The following is a 19,383-nucleotide window of genomic DNA, read 5'->3' on the forward strand; positions in this document are numbered from 1 at the left end:
GGTGAGTGGCAAGGGCAAGCTTCATGGGGGAAGTGGTATTTAAAAGCTAGTTATAAAGGATAAATAGGAAGGACCTCAATAAATGGAAAAGGGGAAGGAAGGAGGAAGAATACTAATCATATTCTCAATAAAAGTAACATTTATTTATCATTGCCTATCATCTTATTTCATCCTGCCACTGAATTTTGATGACTCTGGAAGAATAAGTGAGGCTGATGACTTGACACAGCTCTGTTTAACTTAAATCCAATTCACTTGCGAGACAAGGCATTATCCTCCATGTACTATTTTACCCCATGATGTCACTGTACCTATGATGTTGGTACTCTTTGGAAATGAAGAATGAACAGCAGTTTTCTATCCTTTCTTGAAGTACTTCTTGGAAGCCCCATTGTGGTGCAAAGTTGATCCTGGGTTTTCTCTTAATTTACTTTTTAAAGTTTTATTGATATGTTTTGTTTTTATTATGACAAACATTTGCAGATTATTTCCACTTCCTAGAGGTCTCTTGTAATGAAGTATAAAAGTTCAGTGAAACTTCTATTAGCTTCTTGTCTCTCTCAACTGAACATAAGGTCTGGCAGACTCTTTATAGAGTCAAAAAGAGTACAAGTAGATAACTAGGCAGATAGATAAATAGATAGACATTTTGACAGCTAGAAAGACAGACCCACAGACAGACAGATATGTAGATGGATAGAAAGATAGACCGGTAGATGGATAGACACAGCCTCATATTTTAGATAGATGATAGATAGATGGTGGACAAACAGGTAGACAGAGACAGAGACAGTAATGTATAGATGAAAATTAGATAGAAAGGTGGAATACAGATAAATGGATGGATGAAGGACAGACAGGTAGAGAGAGAGAGAGAGAGAGATGGATGGATGGATAGATAGATGAAAGACAGAGATAGCAAGGTGGATGATAGACACATAGAAAAATAGATGGATTATAGATGGAAAAAGATGGATAGATAGATGGATTAGATAGACAGATGATGGATGTTAGAAAGAGCTTTTATCACATGCTTACTATGTGCTGGACATATGCTAAATCCTGGGGATGCAAATACAAGCAAGCAAGACAGGTCTTGTCCTTAAAGAGCTTACATTCCAGCCACTCTCAGTTCACAGAGACATCACCTGAGGACTCGCCACTAGTTGATGAATTTTACTCACGGTTTACAAACAGAAGACAGAGGTTGCAGAATTGCATTCCTGTGTAGTTCCTCCCTTATTTCTATCACCACCTTTTCATTCATTCACTCTTTTACTTATTTACTTATTCATTTGGTCAACAAGCATTAATTTCACATCTACTTCCTGCCAAGCACTGTTTTAGATATTGAGGATAAAGTCAGAAATGAAATAGTCCCTGTGTTCTTCTGAGGCAGTAAAAGAAATACAGCAGAAAAGTAAATGCAAGATATGTAGAAAATAAATACTAACTACTTTGGGCAGGGGAATCAGCAAAGACATCTTTAAAGAGGCAGTACTTGAGTTTGGTCTCAAAGGAGCCAAGAGTTCTGAGTACCAGAAGTGGAGAGGGGCAGTATTCCAGGCCTGGGAGGACAGTCTGAGCAAAGAAAGGTCCAGAGAAATGAATGAGAGCAAAGGAGTGTCATAGAATAGGGAGGAGGTCTGTTTGGCGGGAATACAAAGTGTGTAAAAGAGAATACTGTGTAATAAATCTGGAAAGGTAGAAGGAAGACAGATTGTGAAGGACTTTAAAAGACAAACAGAGGAATTTGCATTTTTAGCCTCAAGTTAAGAAGGTGCTTCTTCAGCATGGTCAGACTTGTGTTTTGAGAATATCTCTTTTGGGGGAGCTAGGTGGTGCAGTGGATAGAGTACCAGCCCTGGAGTCAAGAGAGCTTGAGTTCAAATATAGCCTCAGACACTAGCACTGGGCAAGTCACATCTCCAGTTGCCTCAAAAAAAAATATTGCTTTGCCATGTTTGTCGAAGGTGAATTGATAAGGAGAAAGACTGGGGGCAGAAAAACCAATTGGGAGATGCTTGTAATAGCCTTAGCAAAAAGGTAATGGAGGCTTGATTTAGGGAGTTTTTCCCATCCTAGAACAAATGGGGTGTTAGATTCTGAGTTAGAATGGTACAAGGAATAGAGGGTTGGACTCTGAGCCAGAAAGACCTGAGTTCAAATTTTGACTCAAGTACTTAATAGTTGTGTAACCTTGGTTAATGACCCTACATATATCACTGTGCCTTTATTAAGCACCTACCAAGTGCTGGGCACCATGTTAAGCTCTAGGAATAACAAAAAAAGGCAAAAGCCAGACTCTGCTCTCAAGTAGGTCACCGTCTACTAGGGGAAGATGATCTGCAAATAACTATATACAAAATATACAACGAATAAATTGAAGATAATCCAAGAGGGAAGACGGGAGCATTAAGGAGCATTGGGAAAGCTTTTTTGTAGAAATTGGGATTTTAACTAGGACTTGAAGGAAGCTAGTATAGATAAGAGGCAAAAGAGAGGAGATGGAGTATTCTAATATGGAAGACAGCCTGTGAGAATGCCCAATTAAGAGAGAGAGCAGAAATTTCCTGTGTCGTTTTAGCAAGGTGTATCTCTCTGAGAAAGGAGCCAGAGAGGGGGCAACTGAGTGGTACAGTGGAGAGAGCATTGGCTCAAGAGTCAGGATGATCTGAATCCAAATCTAGCCTTAGATACTTACTAGCTGTGTGACCCTGGTAAGTCACTTAACTCCAAGTGCCTCAAGTGAAAAAAAAAAGGGGGGGGTCCAGTATATGTGACTGGCTCCAAACTGAGTAATCTGCTGCCTCTCCATTATTTTTCTATCTTAATACAAAGTCTAAATGAGATAGCCAAGAGCATACTGGGTAAAGGTCTGGGGTTGGCGGTTGGAGGACTTGCCTCAGATGTTTACTAGCTATATCACCCTGAACTTAATTTCTCTCAGCCATGGTATCTTCACCTGTAAAATGGGAATAAGAATAGCATTTTAAAAATCAAATAAGCTGTTGCTTCTTGTTCTTCTTCTCATAGTTGTTGTTATTGTTGTTTTGAAGCAGCTATTGCTACTTGATACTGGCATCTTGATGACAGGAAAGAGCCCTGGAGAAAGTCAGAAATTCTGAATTCTTGTCTCTATTCAGTTTCTATTATTCACTTCCAGTGTCCAGATTCAGGTTCTGCCTCAGTCTAATAAGAAATTTAGATCAGAGGAATCAGCTGATATTCATTTATTAAATGCCTACTGTATGCTAGGAACCACACAGGTGGCTAGGGACACAAAAACAAACAACATTCAAGGAGCTGACATGCTATGAGGGAAGACAACAATAGATGATCTCTAAGGATCTTTCCACATAAGCTTCCAAAGGCTCAGCTTGATGGAAAGCAAAGCCAGACAGAGGATTTAAACTGAAATAGGAAATTTTCTTTTGGAGGAGGTGATAATCTCTGGTCAGAGTACCAATCTATTCTGAAAACACAAAGGATCTTGGGAAGAAAAGAAGGACACAGAGAGGAAGAAGGAAAAAGAGAGACAGAGACAGAGAGAAAAAAAAGAAGAAGAAAAAGAAAGGAGGAAGAGAAGGAAAAGGAGAAGAAGGAAGAGGAGAAGGAGGAGGAGGAGAAGGAGAAAGAAGAGGAGGAGAAGGAGGAAGGAGACAGGGACAAGACACAGACAAGAGACAAAGAGAAAAAGAAAAGGAAGAAGGGAGAAAGAAAAAATGAGAGGAAAAAAAGACCTTTGTATCCAAAATAACAATTTATTCTATGACTACATGTAGGAAAAGGAAACCAGCCGGCATGTCTCCCAGCCAGAGAGCCACAGCAGAGACAAGGGTGATTAAGCTTGGGCTGTGCTGTATGTTAGCAGTTGTCAACCTCTTTTCTGTGAGTGGGCAGGATGGTGGGAATGGGGAGGGGTGGGCGGGAAGTGGGGTGGTTAGCAATCAGCCAGACTTAAAAACCAGACAAAACCATTTCCACATGCCAATAAAACACTGAAAGTGAACAATTTTCTGGAACTGTTTGGGGGCCCCACTGCTGCACTTAAAACAAAACAGAAGGGTTGGAAAACATAGCCTACGATGGCCCAGGCTAGGGATATAATCTACCGGTTTTGCTGAAGCCCTAAGCTCCGTGGACCTGGCCTGAGAGGCTGAGCCTGGGGGACTTGGGGGGAAGGAGCCTGAGAAGAGGGAGCAGGGGAGGATCCTGCCTCACCTGAGCCTCCAAGCCTTCCCCAAGTAACCACCCTCGCCCTGGCTGGCTTGGCATTCACCCGCCCACCCGCATCCGCAGCCTCCTCTGGAAAAGCATTCACCAAGGGCAGCCAGGGAGAAACTGTGTCCCATCAGTGCCGGGAGCTGAGCTGCTATCCAATTTGTTTCACATGTCTTCAGCCAACTACGAACTTGAAAAGAGCTGAAAAATAGCCCACAAGCTAAAAGCTCTCTTGCACAGGTTTAAAAGAGATTTCTTTCCAGCAGGCATCATTCTGGCGTATCCAAGGCCTTATCTTTCCTTTCCAGGGAGAGTCTTTGCTCATCTTACTTACTTACTTTCTTTTTTTAAACAAACTGAGAAACAGGTGGGACTGTTTCTAGTTTGGCTGGAGTTTGTTTGGGGGGCTTAGTGCTGATGATAAGGAAGCGACAGCTGCCTTGACAGCACGGCCTGGTTTGGAGATACTGGGGCTGTATTGACCTTGGCAAGTGAGGCGTTACGGGGTGGTACAGTTTCTCACACTGGAGCATCTTAACTGTGAGCATACTTTCTGCAAAGAAAACATTTTGATATTTTACGAATGAATCCACTGTTGCGGAGGTGGGACATTCTGGCCTGCAAAGACTCCTGGGCCCATATAAACTGTTCCTTGATGTATCCTGAACAGGAGCAGCTGGGTCTGTAGATATGCCTCCAAAAACTTTTTTTAGATCTTTTCTGTGAGTATGAGTGCTTCTTGTTTTTCCCCATAAACATTCCCTTTCCTTATTCTGCCTCTGAAATGTACTTTCGCTTCTACCTCCTAAAATCCTTAGCTTTCCTCAGGATCTTGACATTCAACCATCTCTTACATAAGGCCTTTCCCAATTTCCCTAGTTGTTAGCTCTTTTCCCTAATAACTTTGGATTTATTTGGATATATTTATGAAAGCTCTGTGCCCCAATGGATTGGTTAAATGTATAGACATGGCTTGCAGGTAGCATGAGTAGATCTTTTTGGAATATGGTGAACCCTCTCCAAGGGAGACTGTGACTCCTGTTTTAAGGGCAGGAACAAGAGAATAGCTGGACACTTACTCCTTCCTTTGCCTATCCCTAAGAGATACTGGGATAGAATTATATCTCTCTACCCCCCCCTGAAATATCATTGGTCTAGGAGAATGGTCTAGGTTCAGATTGGAAAATGGCTTATGTTCTTATAAATTTGAATCAATTCTCTATATATTTTAGAAATGAGACCTTTTTCAGAATCCTTGGATGTAAATTTTTTCCCCCAGTTTACTGCTTCCCTTTTAATCTGTCTGCATTGGTTTTGTTTGTACAAAACCTTTTTAACTTAATATAATCAAAATTATTCATTAAATGAGCTCTTTCAATGTCAGAGAAATGAGATATCAGCTCAAACTAAGAGACAGTGCCTGATCTTACTCAAAGAGAAGTTAGTTCTCTCCCCAAAGTTTCTAGGAAGGTAAGCTGGGAATCAAGAACATGATAAGAAATCAGCTTGGCCCACATCTACAGCTTCCAAAGTCTTTCCTCTATTCCCTAGACTCTCCTCCATGTATATGCCTTTCATATGTACTCAGCCAATCTGTAATCTCTTCTTCCATATGCAGCTGTACACACAGTGCTGCATGCTTGGTTGCAAACCCAGGTTCTGTTCACCTGGTTCTCTCCTCTGTAGAACATGAGCTCCTTGAGGGCAGGGCAGTACTTTTGTCCTTGGATACCTGTGACCTAGCACAATCCCTGGCACAATTAGTAAATGCTCATTGAATGAATGAACAGACAGATGAATGAAAGAAAGGCTATTGAGTAATACTTTATTTGTGGGAAATATGTGTAGACAGAGTCTGTGTGGGCCCAACATGTGAATTAGTTCTTCCTCTTCAAAATCATATTAATTTTTCTTCCCTGGGTTGACTTCCTAGGGAATCAGAAAAGAAATAGAAGCAAAATATTTATTGAAACCATCAACATTTGAATGCAAATTCCAGACTGAAATTTTTTGCAAAGGCTTGAGGTTTGCATTGAGTGGCCATCCGTATCAGTAAGGAAAACTGATTTCCATTTATGCTACACTCATGTAATTTATCCCAAGCGTACAGACAGGAACAGGAGGAGAACAGAGAACAGGCATTTGCAAGTCTTCTAGGTGGAAATCACTGAGGGGTTGTTAGTCTGCTTTGTGCAGCCCTCGAATAAAAACTCAATGCAAGAATGCTGCATTATAGTTTGTACTGAATTGTGTAAACTGGTCAGACATCATGAGTGTTTTAATAAATATCTTATCAGTGGCTGTTACTTCTCAATTGCTAATAAGCACTTCAAATGCTCTGCATTTTGTTGGCTAAATCCTGAGGAAGTGCTTTACTAGCTGGGTCATCTTGAAAAAAAAAGTCATTTGTCTTCTTCTGGCCTCCATTTTCTCATTTGCCAATTTTTAGGGATGGATGGTACTAGATGACCTTTTTCTTTCTAGGTCTAACATTTTGTGATAACAAAATAGGGTGCTACAGTCAGTACATCTCAAAGGTGGGATCTGAACTCAAGTCTTCCAGATTTTGAGACAATTCTTCTATTGTTTTTAATAGGGTCTTCTATTATAAAAAACCCTTCATTCTGGAGCAAACTGACATACTAAATTTCACTACCATGAAAAATAAAATATATTAGTATAGGTTGACCAGAAGAGTTAAAATGAGGGATCCCAAGAATTTTTTTTTTAAAATTACAATGGCAACATCCTACCCATTGAGTTGTGCCTCAGCCTCAAACTAATCTGTCTCAAACTAGTTGGATGGCCTAAGAAAGCTGGATTTTTTCTTGCTTATTACAGCTAAACAATCCTGCTGGTCAGTCACAAAAAAGGAAAGATCAGTTGTTGATTTCTAAAAAAAATTTTAGGTTATATATGTACATTCTTCTTTATATATTTCTATATATATAAGTTATGCTAGGAGAGAAAAAATTAGAACAAACAGGGAAAACCATGAGAAAAAAAAAACAGAAGAAAAAAAAGGTGAAAATAGATGCTTTGATCTGCATTCAGTTTCTCTCTGTAGTTCTCTCTCTGGATGCAGATGGCATTTTCTATCCAAAGTTTCTTAGAACTGCCTGGATCATTGCATTGCTGAAAAGAGCCAACTCTATCATAACTGATCATCACACACTCTTCTTGTTGCTGTGTATAATGTTTTCCTGGTTCTGCTCACTTTACTCAGCAGCAAGATCAGTTTTTAACTGAGTTCTAGTTCTGTTTCTAGTTTTGCAATCACGGACAAGTCATTTCACTGTTCTAGTTCCTTGATTTTCTCATCAGTAAAATCAGAATAACATTTGCACTACATACTTTTTAGGATTGGTGTGAAGCTTAAATGGGATGATAAGCATAACATACTTTGTAAATTGGAAAGTCCATATAAAGGTGCTGAGTTTTGGCAAGCCAATTAGGTTACTAAGAAGAGCAAAATTTACCAAAGTTCATTATCACATAATATTGCTGTTTCTGTTTATAATGTTCTCCTGATTCTGCTCCCTTCAACTCAGGATCAGTACATATAAGTCCAGGTTTTTCTGAAATCCACCTGCTCATCATTTCTTATAGCAAAACAGTATTCCATTACCTTTATATACCAAAATTTGTTCAGCCATTCTCCAACTGATGGGCACCAAATCTTCTATAAACATTTTTGTACATGGAATCACCCCATTCTTGACAGAGAGGTGTTGAATTTAAGATGGAGATGTTGACATACATTCTTGGACATGGATAATGGGGGAATTTGTTTTGCTTGTCTAGACATAATTGTTATAAGTATTTGGTTTTCTTTTTTTCTTCTTTTAAATTGGGTGGTCTACTGGGAAATGAGTATGAATTGTTTGCCTTTTTGTTTTTCTTCCCAGATTATTTTTACCTTCTGAATCCAATTCTTCCTGTGCATCAAGAGAACTGTTTGGTTCTGCACACATATATTGTATCTAAGAGATACTGTAACATATTTAACATGTATAAGACTGCCTGCCATCTAGGGGAAGGGGTGGAAGGAGGAAAGGGAAAAGTCGGAACATAAGTGAGTGCAAGGGATAATGTTGTAAAAAATTACTCATGCATATGTACTGTCAATAAAAATTTATAACAAATTTTTTTTAAAAATAAAAAAAAATAATTGGGTAGTATGGGAGCAAGGAAAATTAATGTTTTCGATATAAAAATTTAAATGATTTTTTAAAATTTAATTTAAAAACTGGTTGAGAATCTATTCACCATCATCATCACCACTCTTTTTGCTATCTATGCAAAGCAATACTTGCCTATCTCATCTAATTAATAAAAATGATAAGAATACTCTACTTGGATTTTAAGCACATGAGGCACATATTGACACAGCTCTCAGTTATCACACATAAACTGAGGTGAAGAGAAGGGGTATCATATTGACTTACAAGAAAGACTATGCAGTGTGATATAAAGAACATTCTATTTGGAGTCAAGGAATCAAAGGATCATCGATTTTTAAAGCAAGAAGGGACCGTGAAGGTCTTCTATATCAGCCTTTTCCTTTTTTAGATGAAGGGACTAATCTTAGAAGGGTTCCAATGAACTTGAATTGGAATCCCAGCTCTCCTACTCCTTAGCTTTGTGACCTGGAGCAAATTAGCTCCCCGACCTGTGCCTCCGGTTCCCTCCTTTATACAATGGGCAAGGGGAAGTTTAAATTAAATGTTTTCCATGTTTAAAAGGATAGCACACATTTAATCTATATAAGCTTGCTGTCTTGGGAAGAAGGAAAGTTAGGGAGGGAGAAAGAAAAAATTAGAATACAAAGACTTACAAAAATGAATGCTGAAAACTTTCTTACATGTATTTAGAAAAAGAAAATACCATTGAAAAAGAAAAAGAAAAAAAAGAACTAGATGATCTCTAATACTATGATTACTATACATTATATATATATATATATATATATGTATATATATATATATATATATATAACATCCCGAAAGTGTTAGTGCAATTTTAAGCTTCAATATCACTTAAAACATTGAGATCTTTCAGTTTCATAGTAATGAAAATTCTGCATGTCAATTTGTAAGCTCCATAATGAAGGACATTTTATAATAGAAAGTTTCAATTTTAATTTTCAGTAGCTTAAAATTGCACCAATACTTTTGGGATACCTGTAAAATGCTAATATAGTATATAATAATACATATATTGATACACACACATATAAAATATATAAACGTTATCTTATTTTATCATCTGATGCAGACTCTTCAGATCAGTTCCTTCACTTAGAGATAGAAGACATGTACGTAGAAACTGGCAGAATAACTAATGAATACTCATGCATACAGATTCTGATTCCAAAGAAATTCTATCAACCCCTATGTTTAGCTTCATTTGCTCTATTCATGATTAGAATATTCCAAAATGACTGAATTCTATTCTTGTAAGTTGGAACTTCCAGATCTCCTGGACTCCTCAGTTTAAACAAAACAAAACAAAACAAAAAACTTCATAACTCCCCAATGCCTTTAGGTCATCTAGAATCTGTTCACAAAGTCATGGAATTGCTATAAGCAAAGCTAATTACTTGGGATTCAGCTGTGTTATGTATGTGTGTGTTCCCTACAAACATTTTTGCACATGTGAGTCTTTTTCCCTTTTTTATGATTTCTTTGGGATACAGAGCCAGGAGAGACACTGCTGGATCAAAGGGCATGCACGGCTTGATGATTCTTTGAGCATAGTTTCAAATTGCTCTCCAGTATGTTTGGATTAAGGCAGGTAGGTGGTACAATGGATAGAGCACTATCCCCTGAAGTCAGGAGGACCTGAGTTCAAATCTAACCTCACACATTTAATGCCTCCTAGCTGTGTGACCCTGGGCAAGTCACTTAGCCCCAATTGCCTCCCCCCCCAAAAAAAAACAACAACAACAACAACAAAAACAGAATGGTTGGATCCGTTTATAACTCCACCAACAATGTATCAGTGTCCCAGTTTTCCCACATCCCCTCCATTATTTATCAATATCTTTTCCTGTCATGTTAGCCAATCTGAAAGGTGAGAATTCTCAATTTGCATTGAAATCTAAAATTTAACAAATACATTCCCATGAGGTGGGTGGAAGTATTAAAACCCCTTTTAAAGAAAGGAAAACTGAGATTCAGAAAGTTAACTGACTTGCCCAAGCTGATATAGTTAGTAAATGGTAAAGCCAAGACTTGAACCTCATTCCTTGGACTCCAAATTTGACTTCAACTCTTTCCACTAACAATCTGAGTCACTAGATTTAAGCCTGATAGGAATCATTTAGGTGAGAGGAGGCAAACAACTAGTCCATTTGGTTGCATGAGATTGACAATATTCCTCAGTACAATCCAAACCAGATTAAAATTCAAGTGGCAAACAATAAATAAAAATGCAATAAAACATAGATAATGCTAACACATGGTTTTCTAAGTCAAAATGAGTTGCAGGAATCCTTATATGGTTTAATGGTTCACTTCCTATTTGAGTTTGCTATCAGTGATCTAGAACAATCTCTCCATAAATAAATAAAGTGAGTGCCAATAAGAGGGTGTGATTCACCCAGCTCATATAGATTTAAGAAGCAGAATTGAAATTTGAACCCAGGTCTTCTGAATACAAATGAATATATATATATATATATTTTTTTCCTAATTGCCATCATACTAGAACTGAGAAGTTATCCTGTATGCATGAATATTCATTAGTCACTCTATATATCTCTATCTGCATGTCCTCTCCCACTAACCTATATCAGAGGACAAAAAGAACTAGTTATCCTTTCCATATCATGACTTACCCCATTGCAGTTTTGATTTTGATATATCAGCATCTGCAATTAAATGGGAATTTGGTGGGAGTTTTGTGGAAACCATAGTCAACATTTAAAGGCCAGCAAATGACACAGAAAAAAAGTTTAAAAACTCAGAAATCCATAAAATATATGTATAGTATTGCATAATATTGACATATTTTTAATATCATAATAATTTAGTTTTTTCTTGCTACAAAGAGAGGACCAAAAAACTTTACCTGGATTTTCCAGATCTTGGGGATGCCAAACTCCTAACCCCAATATGCAGAAGGGTTAACTGTAACGTAAACAAGGGATAGTTACTTCAGAATCTTCCCCAAAGAAACCCCATGGACTCTTTGTAGTCACTGTCCAACGTAACTGAACAACAACAATACAGAGAGTAGGAACTAGACTGTGATTTTATCGGTATGGCAAAGAGCTAGATGAGGAAACTTCCTCTACCAATGGACCTTGGCTGCATCTTTGAAACTTGACCTCTATGTGATAGAAACAAGACCAAAGACTCAGAATCAAATTTCTTCCTCTCCCTTATCACTAATATCTCTGGATCTCAGTTTTCTCCTTTATAAAATTAGCAGGAGCAGCAGCAGTAGTATAGTAGTAGTAGTGGTGGTGGGAGGAGGAAGAGGAGGAGGAGTGATAGGACTATTACTAGTAGTAGTAGCAGTAATAGTAGTAATATTAATAACAATAAAATTTAAATAGCACTTACCATATGCTAATACTTTATAATTATTATCTCACTTGATCCTCACAAGAACTCTGGGACGGAGGTGCCATTGTCCCTATTTTATAGATGAGGAAACTGAGGCAAACTGAGGCTGTGTGACTTTCCTAGGATCACACAGCTAGAAAATATCTGAGGCCAAACTTGAATTTGCGTCTTCCTGGCTCCCTGCCCAGCATTCTATTTTCTGCGTCTTTGCTAGTTGGGCATGGTGGCCCATGCCTGTAATCTCAGCTACTGGGGAGGCTGAGCTGGTGGATCTCTTGAGTTTAGGATCTCTGAAACAAAATGAGCTATGCCATTGGGATGTCAGCACTAAGTTCATCTTTTTCTTTCTTTTTCCTCTGCCAAGTTAATTTTCAATATATTAAGTTCCTGCAGGTAGGGGACCAACAAGTTACCTTAGGAAGGGCAAAGTGTCCAGTAGTAGGATTAGGCTCATGATTAGCCCTACATTTTCAGTCTGAGAAAGTGGGGAGACCTTGTCTTAAAAAAAAAAAAAGACAAGAAAGATAAGAAATGGCAAAAATGTCACAACTATGAGGCTGGGAACCCACACCGTCAACTTGTCCACTAACACTGAAGTTTACTGTCCTCTCTCTCCCCAAATCCCTCTCCACTAATCCAGTGCCTATCTCCTAGCAGCCGGCTGTCCTGATTCCTTATTCTGTGTGCAACGAATGTATTTATCTGCCTGGAATATAGAAGGAATGTTATGTCTACCTTGCATGGCAGCTTCAGGCAACATAAAAGAGGGTAACACTGTATGACAGGGAGAAAAATTAAATGCCATCTGAGAAAATTCCCTTCATCAGGAGAAAAGCTGTTGGCCTTTTGGGAATTGTTGGACTCTTAAGGGGGAGCTCATGGCTGCTCATTGTGCTCTGGAAAAAAAGACATCTTACATATTTATAAGATGCATTTATGTCCTTTTCACTCACCAGAAAGCTAGTCTTTATTTGTCCTCCTCTCCCCAGCTCCCATCCCCCAACTAGGAGATGGGAAGATAAGGAAAAATGAAAACATTATGTCCACTAAATAAACCTTTTCCCCAAGAACATACATGCATCAGGACCACGGTGAGCTCAGCCCATCCATCCTCCTGAACAGAGCACATTAAGGGTTCTCCCCTGAAGAAACACTGAAGAAGTTAAAATAAACTGCAGTGAAAATGGGGGAAAAGCTGAGGTTTAGAGCTATTTGGAGGTTGGCTTGTTCCGTGATCTTAGGTCAACCACTTAAAGCCTTTTTGGCCTCAGTTTCTCTATTTGCAGGGCAAAGCCACTTATACTTGAGTACACTTAGATTGCTCCAGGGGAAAGGGCAGTACAAATGTAGAAAGCTGTTATTATTGTTTATTACTGTTATTAGTTTTCCCTTATGAAAGGATTTTAAATACTGGTGAGGACTTTCTCCTCTACTTTTAAAATAATAGTAATAATAATACAGATTGAAGGGAAAATTGGCTTCATTCTGGGAGGATGGTTTGTCTAAAAGGGCTCATGGAACAGAGGCACATAAGTGGCTCGAGCTTCTCCTCCTCTTACTGCAGGGAAGATAGGCTGTGGTGAGGCAAGATGGTGTCCTAGAGAGGGGCACTGGGTTTGGAATCAGACACTTTGGGTTTATGGCCAAGCTTTGCTATTTTCCCTTGGATAGAATATTAGCTCCTCAAGGGCTGAAACTGTTTTACTTTTGAATTTGTCTCCTTATTAAGTACATAGTAAGTGTTTAATAAACATTTGTTAAAGGTTTGGTTTTCTTCCCTTTTTTTCCTCTTCTTTTTTATTTTTAATACATATTGCTTTATGAATCATGTTGGGAGAGAAAAATCAGAGCAAAGGGGAAAACTCTTCCTTTTTTCAATGGGAGGTAGGTAAGAGGGAGAGAAGATGAATTTTCATTCATTTAAAATTTAATTTAATTTTTAAAAAAGAAATTGATGTAGAATGAAGTAGGCAGAACCAGAAAAAAATTTATACACTCATAACATTATAAAGGTAAATAACTTTGAAAGACTTAAGATCTCTGATCGGTGCAATGACCTAAATGACCAATAATTCCAAAAGGCTAGTGATAAAGCACACTGCCCATCTTCCAACAGAAACAGAAAGGGGAAAAGAATAAATAAGCACTGGCAATATGTTCCAGGCACTGTGCTAAGTTTTCCTCTCCTCCCCAAATATCTCATTTGAGAGGTGATAAACTCCAGCTGCAGAGTGAGATGCATGTTTTCAGATATAGCCAGAGTGGCAAATTGTTGTTTGACAATACAATTTGTGACCATAAGTTCAGTTCCATCATATCTGACTCTTCATGACCCCATATGGGGTTTTCTTGGCAGAGATAGTGGAGTGGTCTTACTCCAGCTTATTTTATAGATGGGAAACTGAGCAAACAGGATTGTTTGCTAAGTGACTTATCCAGGTTCACACAGCTAGTGTCCTGTCTGAGACAGATTTGAACTCAGGAAGAGGAATCCTCCTGATTCCAAACTCAGTGCACTATCCACTGCATCATCTAGCTGCCCTATAAACAAACAAATAAATGCCTGTTCATTAACTGATTGTTTGATTGACTCTTAGCGAGTCTTAATCTCTCTCTCTCAAATCCTTCATCTGTAGAGATTAGTTCCAGTTCAAAACCCATGACCCTAAAAGCTTTGAAAATGCCCCCAAACTGTCATTTTTGGTGGAGATGAATCAACTGTCATTTTTTTAAAAGCTATTAAACATATATAAAAATATGTGAGTGGAATACATTTTGTTTTGACAGAACAGATACTTCTGAACTAGCACCTAAACTTTCTCTAGCCCCCACCCCAAAACTCATCCTTGAAGAGTCCAGCAAAACCTCCCACTAGGGTGAATGTGAGTGATCACACTTGTTACCTTCTACTTTTGCAGCCAACTGATTGTTAACAGAACAGAAAGATGTATGCTTCAACTTTGGCAGCATGGTACTAAAATTGTCCACAGTATTTGAACTGCTTGCTTTTTAGTGCTGTTTTTATTTATGTTGTTGTAGCCATTGTGTATACTGTTCTTTTGGCTCGGCTTTCTGCATTCTGCATCACTCCACATAAGTTTTCCCCTCACTCCTCTGAATTCTTCATTTGTGTCATTCCTCAGGGCAGTAATATTCCCTTACATTCACACACCGCAGCTTGTTCAATCGTTGCCCAATCGCTGGGCATGCATTTTGTTGCTAGCTTTTTGTCATTACAAATAACACTGCTATGAACATTTTTGTACACATGGGCATTTTCTTGCTATCATTAACCTCCTCAGGGGATGATCCCAGGAGTAGTTCTCTAGGCTAAAGGGTATGAAGAATTTAGAAACTTTTCTTGCATAATTTCAAGTGATTTCCCAGAACATTTGGAATAATTCATACTATCAGATACTATGTGTCACCACTAATGGATCAGCATTCCTTTCTCCCCCCACCTCCCCTCCCAGCTTCTCCAAAAATGAATTTTTTCATCCTTTTATTTATCAACTTTGCTAGTTTGATGAGTCTAATATTAGTGATTCTAAAGAATTTTTCAATATTTTTTAAAATAGTAGACCAGGAATCAGAAACATTTCTGCCTCAAACATTTTATTAGCTGTGTGATTCTGGGCAAGTCATTTAAGTTCTGTTTGCCTTATTTCCTCATCTATAAAATAGTGATGATAGTAATAGCAACTACCTCATAGGGTTGTTGAGAAAATCAAATGAGATAACACCTGTAAAGTACTTTATAAACCTAAAAAAACTATATAAATGCTAGTTATTATTATTATTATTTATTATTACATAGTACCATATAGTACCTATCCATTTTCCCACATATCATCTTTCCCCTGAACTCCTTAGGCTGAATTAACCAGAGGCAGAATTATGAAATAAGTATTTCTTTCCCAACTCCCCTTGTGTTCTCCTCCTTCCCCTCACAGCTCCTTCCCAGTAGCATCTTTTTCCCTCTTAGGCTTCCATTCTTCTTACACTGACCGAAGTTGGCCCTTTTTACTGTGGCACCCAAACTCCCTACAAGATTTTCTGTTTTGGGCTTTCTCTCCCTTTAAATACATCATCAAAACTCACCTTTGAGAGACAGCATAGTGTAGTGGAGAGCTTGAATAAATTAAAAACTATGATGGTTTTGAGGAAATCTTAGGATACAAACTATATACTTCATACTTCAAAAAAGTAATAATTCCATTGGTGTGCCTCTCATTGGTACAAATCATAATTCCTCCACCTTCTTGTAGATGATTTTTTCAGGGGTTCCTATGGTCAAAAATGATGACCTTGTGGTTAAACTATAAATAATAAGCAAGCTTGATCACACTTAGCAAGGCTGGTCCCCAGATGATAGCTGCACAGCTTCTTCAGTCTGTTGCTGGTCTTAAATCTGGTAATGCCTGATTAGGGATAGTCTGGTCACTGTTTAACTACAGGCTCTCCAAAAAACAAAAAAACAAAACAAAAAAAAACAACCCACCACACATTTTTAAGTTTTCTCCGCCACTTTAGAAATTAACAAAACAATGTCAGCACTGATTTTTTTTTCTTTTTTACCAATTTCTGAAGTGTTTGAGTGCTCATATTGAAAATTTATTAATGGGCTCTCAAGGTACACTCCTGAACCTTCCAGGTAAACTTGGAGAACCCCCAAAATGTTCCCATGTTACAATGAAGCACCAAATAGAGCAGGACAGACAGCTCTGTGGGATACAGGTAAGTACCCAGATTCATCATTTAATTCAGCTTAACACACCAATCAGAGTTATAGAGGCCTTTGCTTTGTTTCCTTTCCCAGTCTCATATGTGGACTTTCAGTCCAAGCAAGTATCTCCATTATCCCAGCATTCCTTGGTTTCTGAGGAGACAAGGTGTTTTCTGTCAGATTTCTTTAGGCAGCTCCATGACATTTTGAGAATTATTGTTCCTTGGTTTTTCATTCAAAGAAATCTTCCTAAAATAGTCCTTTCTTTCCTGATACAAGACCCCCATTCATAATTGCACTGCTGTTTCTCATTCTCTCCTGCTCTACAGCCCTGCTAACAACTCTTGAAGTTTTGGTCCTCCCAGCTTCTCTCAATAGCTCCTCTTTTCTTTCTTTAAAATTTTTTTTGAAGCTTTTATTTTCAAAACACATGCATAGATAGTTTTCAACATTCACTCTTGCAAAACCTTGTGTTCCAAATTTTTTTCTCCCTTCCCCCTCTCTTAATCAGCAATACATGTTAGACATGTGTAATTTTTCTATATATATTTTCACAATTATCATGCTGCACAAGAAAAATCAGATTGAAAAGGAAAAAAATGAGAAAAAAATGAAATGTAAGCAAACAACAATTAAAAAATGAAAATACTATGTTATGATCCATACTCAGTTCCCACAGTCCTCTCTCTGGATACAGATGACTATCTCCATCACAAGACCTTTGGAACTGACCTCAATCACCTCGCTGTTGAAAAGAGCCAAGTCCATTAGAACTGATCATTATAAAGTCTTGTTGCCATATACAATGATTTCCTGGTTCTGCTCACTTCACTTCATATCAGTTCATGTAAGTCTCTCCAGGCCTTTCTGAAATCATCTTGTTGATCATTTCTTATAGAACAACATTCATATACCATATTTATTCAACAATTCTCCAACTGATGGGCATATGCTGTTTCCAGTTACTACAAAAGGCTGAATAGCTCCTCTTTTCCAAGTAACTCAGTTTATATATCTGCACACTTATTAAAAACATTAGTATATCTAAATTTCACATTTACATTATGAATTTGCTCCCATCTCAGTTAGAACCCCATATATTTGGAATAAGAAATTGTCCATCCCCAAAGGGATTTGCTGGTCACCTTAACCATCACTATCAATGCTGCTATTTGGCTGCCAGAATTTCCTCCTCCTCACTCTTTGTATTCCCTCAGAATAAGTCTAGATTGTCATGTGAAAAAATATTTTAAATCATGATTGCTTAGAGAAATGCAACTTTAGACATCTCTGAGGTACCACTACACACCTGTCAGATGACCGAAAAATATAATGACCAATGTTGGAGGGGCTGTGGTAAAACTGGGACACTGATACATTGTTGGTGGAGCTGTGAACAGATCCAACCATTCTGGAGAGCAGTTTGGAACTATGCTCAAAGGACTATAAAACTGTGCATATCCTCTGACCAGCAATGTCTCTACTGGGTCTATATCCTAAAGAGATAATAAAAGAAAGGAAAAGTACAAAAATCTTAGTAAGCTCTTTTTATGATAGCAAGGAATTAGAAATTGAGTGGATTAGAAATCAGTTGGGAAAAGTTATGGTATATGAATGTAATGAGATATTATTATTCTATGAGAAATGATCTGCAGGCTGATTTCAGAAACGCTTGGAGAGACTTACATGAACTGATGCTAAATGAAGTGAGCATTGTACACAGTTACAACAAGAAAAAAAAAAGAATAAGTTTTGATTAAGGGGAAATCATTAAAGAAGGTGGGAGCTCCCTACAACTATGCCCTCCTCACTGACCAAGACAACTGTTTATAGGACAGAGGCAAATCTAGCCTCACTTGAGACCCCTGCCATCCCATACCTTAGAGCAGAGACCCTTTGAGTCTTTCCTTTAAAGTCATGGCCCTTCCTTTGACAGTATGGTAAAGTCTGTGAAACATTTCTCAGAATAATGTTTTTGAACCATTGAAGATTTTGACATGTAACATTTCAATGAGAGGTTAGTGAAAACTTAGATATAGTCTTTCCTCCATATAAGCTCACAGATGCCTTAGGGGGTGGGGGAGTATGTGACCCCAGTATAAGAACCCTTGCTAAAGAAAAGGGGGCCTGGCCTTTCTCCAGTCAGCCTACCTCAGTGTCAAAAATGTTTCTTCCTTCTGGAAATTTTCCCTAAATGCCTCAGCTAGTAAGAGATCTTGCCCTCCCCTGAACTCCATAGCATCTTGTGTGTCCTTCTCTTGCACATTTATCCTATTTCATTTTGCATTAGAGTTATTTCTTTGATTCTTCACATAGAATCATAGTTTTCAAGCTGAAAAAGGCCTTAGAGATAATTTAATCCAGCTCCCTCTTTTATTTTTGTTTTCATTCTGAACCTAACAATACCACATAAAACGACCACTTCCATCTACATTGTTAAAAAGTAAAGGATGAAACTCTGAATCTATTATGTAGGGCTTGCTTTTCTTTTTAAGTATTAATAAATTTAGTTTGTCCTGTTTATGTGTGATTCTTTCTAAGCCCCCCCTCACTTTACAGGGGAGGCATGAAGTGATTTGGCATTAAGCAGTCAAGAAGCAATTCTTTTTTTCCCCTCAATATTATTTATTTTTCCAAATACACATAAAGATAGTTTCCAACATTTAAAAAAAATTATAGCTTTTTATTGACAGAACATATGCATGGGTAATTTTTTATAACCTTGTCCCTTGCACTCACTTCTGTTCCGACTTTTCCCTTCCCTTCCTCTACCCCCTCCCCTAAATGGCAGGCAATCTTATACATTAGACATTTATTTTTGTAAAATTTTTCTCCCTCCCTTCCTTATCCTCCCACTTC

General features: G+C 38.1%; 1 protein-coding gene across 1 annotated transcript in view; it reads right to left on the minus strand.

Annotated features, from left to right (window-relative positions):
• Window positions 1-6,048: 6,048 nt before the first annotated feature.
• The window catches only part of FBXL18 (F-box and leucine rich repeat protein 18), a 131,598-nt gene continuing 118,263 nt past the window's right edge, over window positions 6,049-19,383 (minus strand). Inside the window, exons 6-7 of the transcript XR_012484611.1 lie at window positions 11,299-11,357; window positions 6,049-6,153 (exon numbers count right to left, since the gene is read on the minus strand). The gene's annotated coding sequence lies outside the window, so the exon portion shown is untranslated. The remainder of the gene's footprint in view (window positions 6,154-11,298; window positions 11,358-19,383) is intronic.

This window comes from Sminthopsis crassicaudata, chromosome 1 (assembly GCF_048593235.1).
Source record: "Sminthopsis crassicaudata isolate SCR6 chromosome 1, ASM4859323v1, whole genome shotgun sequence".
Classification (NCBI taxonomy): Eukaryota; Metazoa; Chordata; class Mammalia; order Dasyuromorphia; family Dasyuridae; genus Sminthopsis; species Sminthopsis crassicaudata.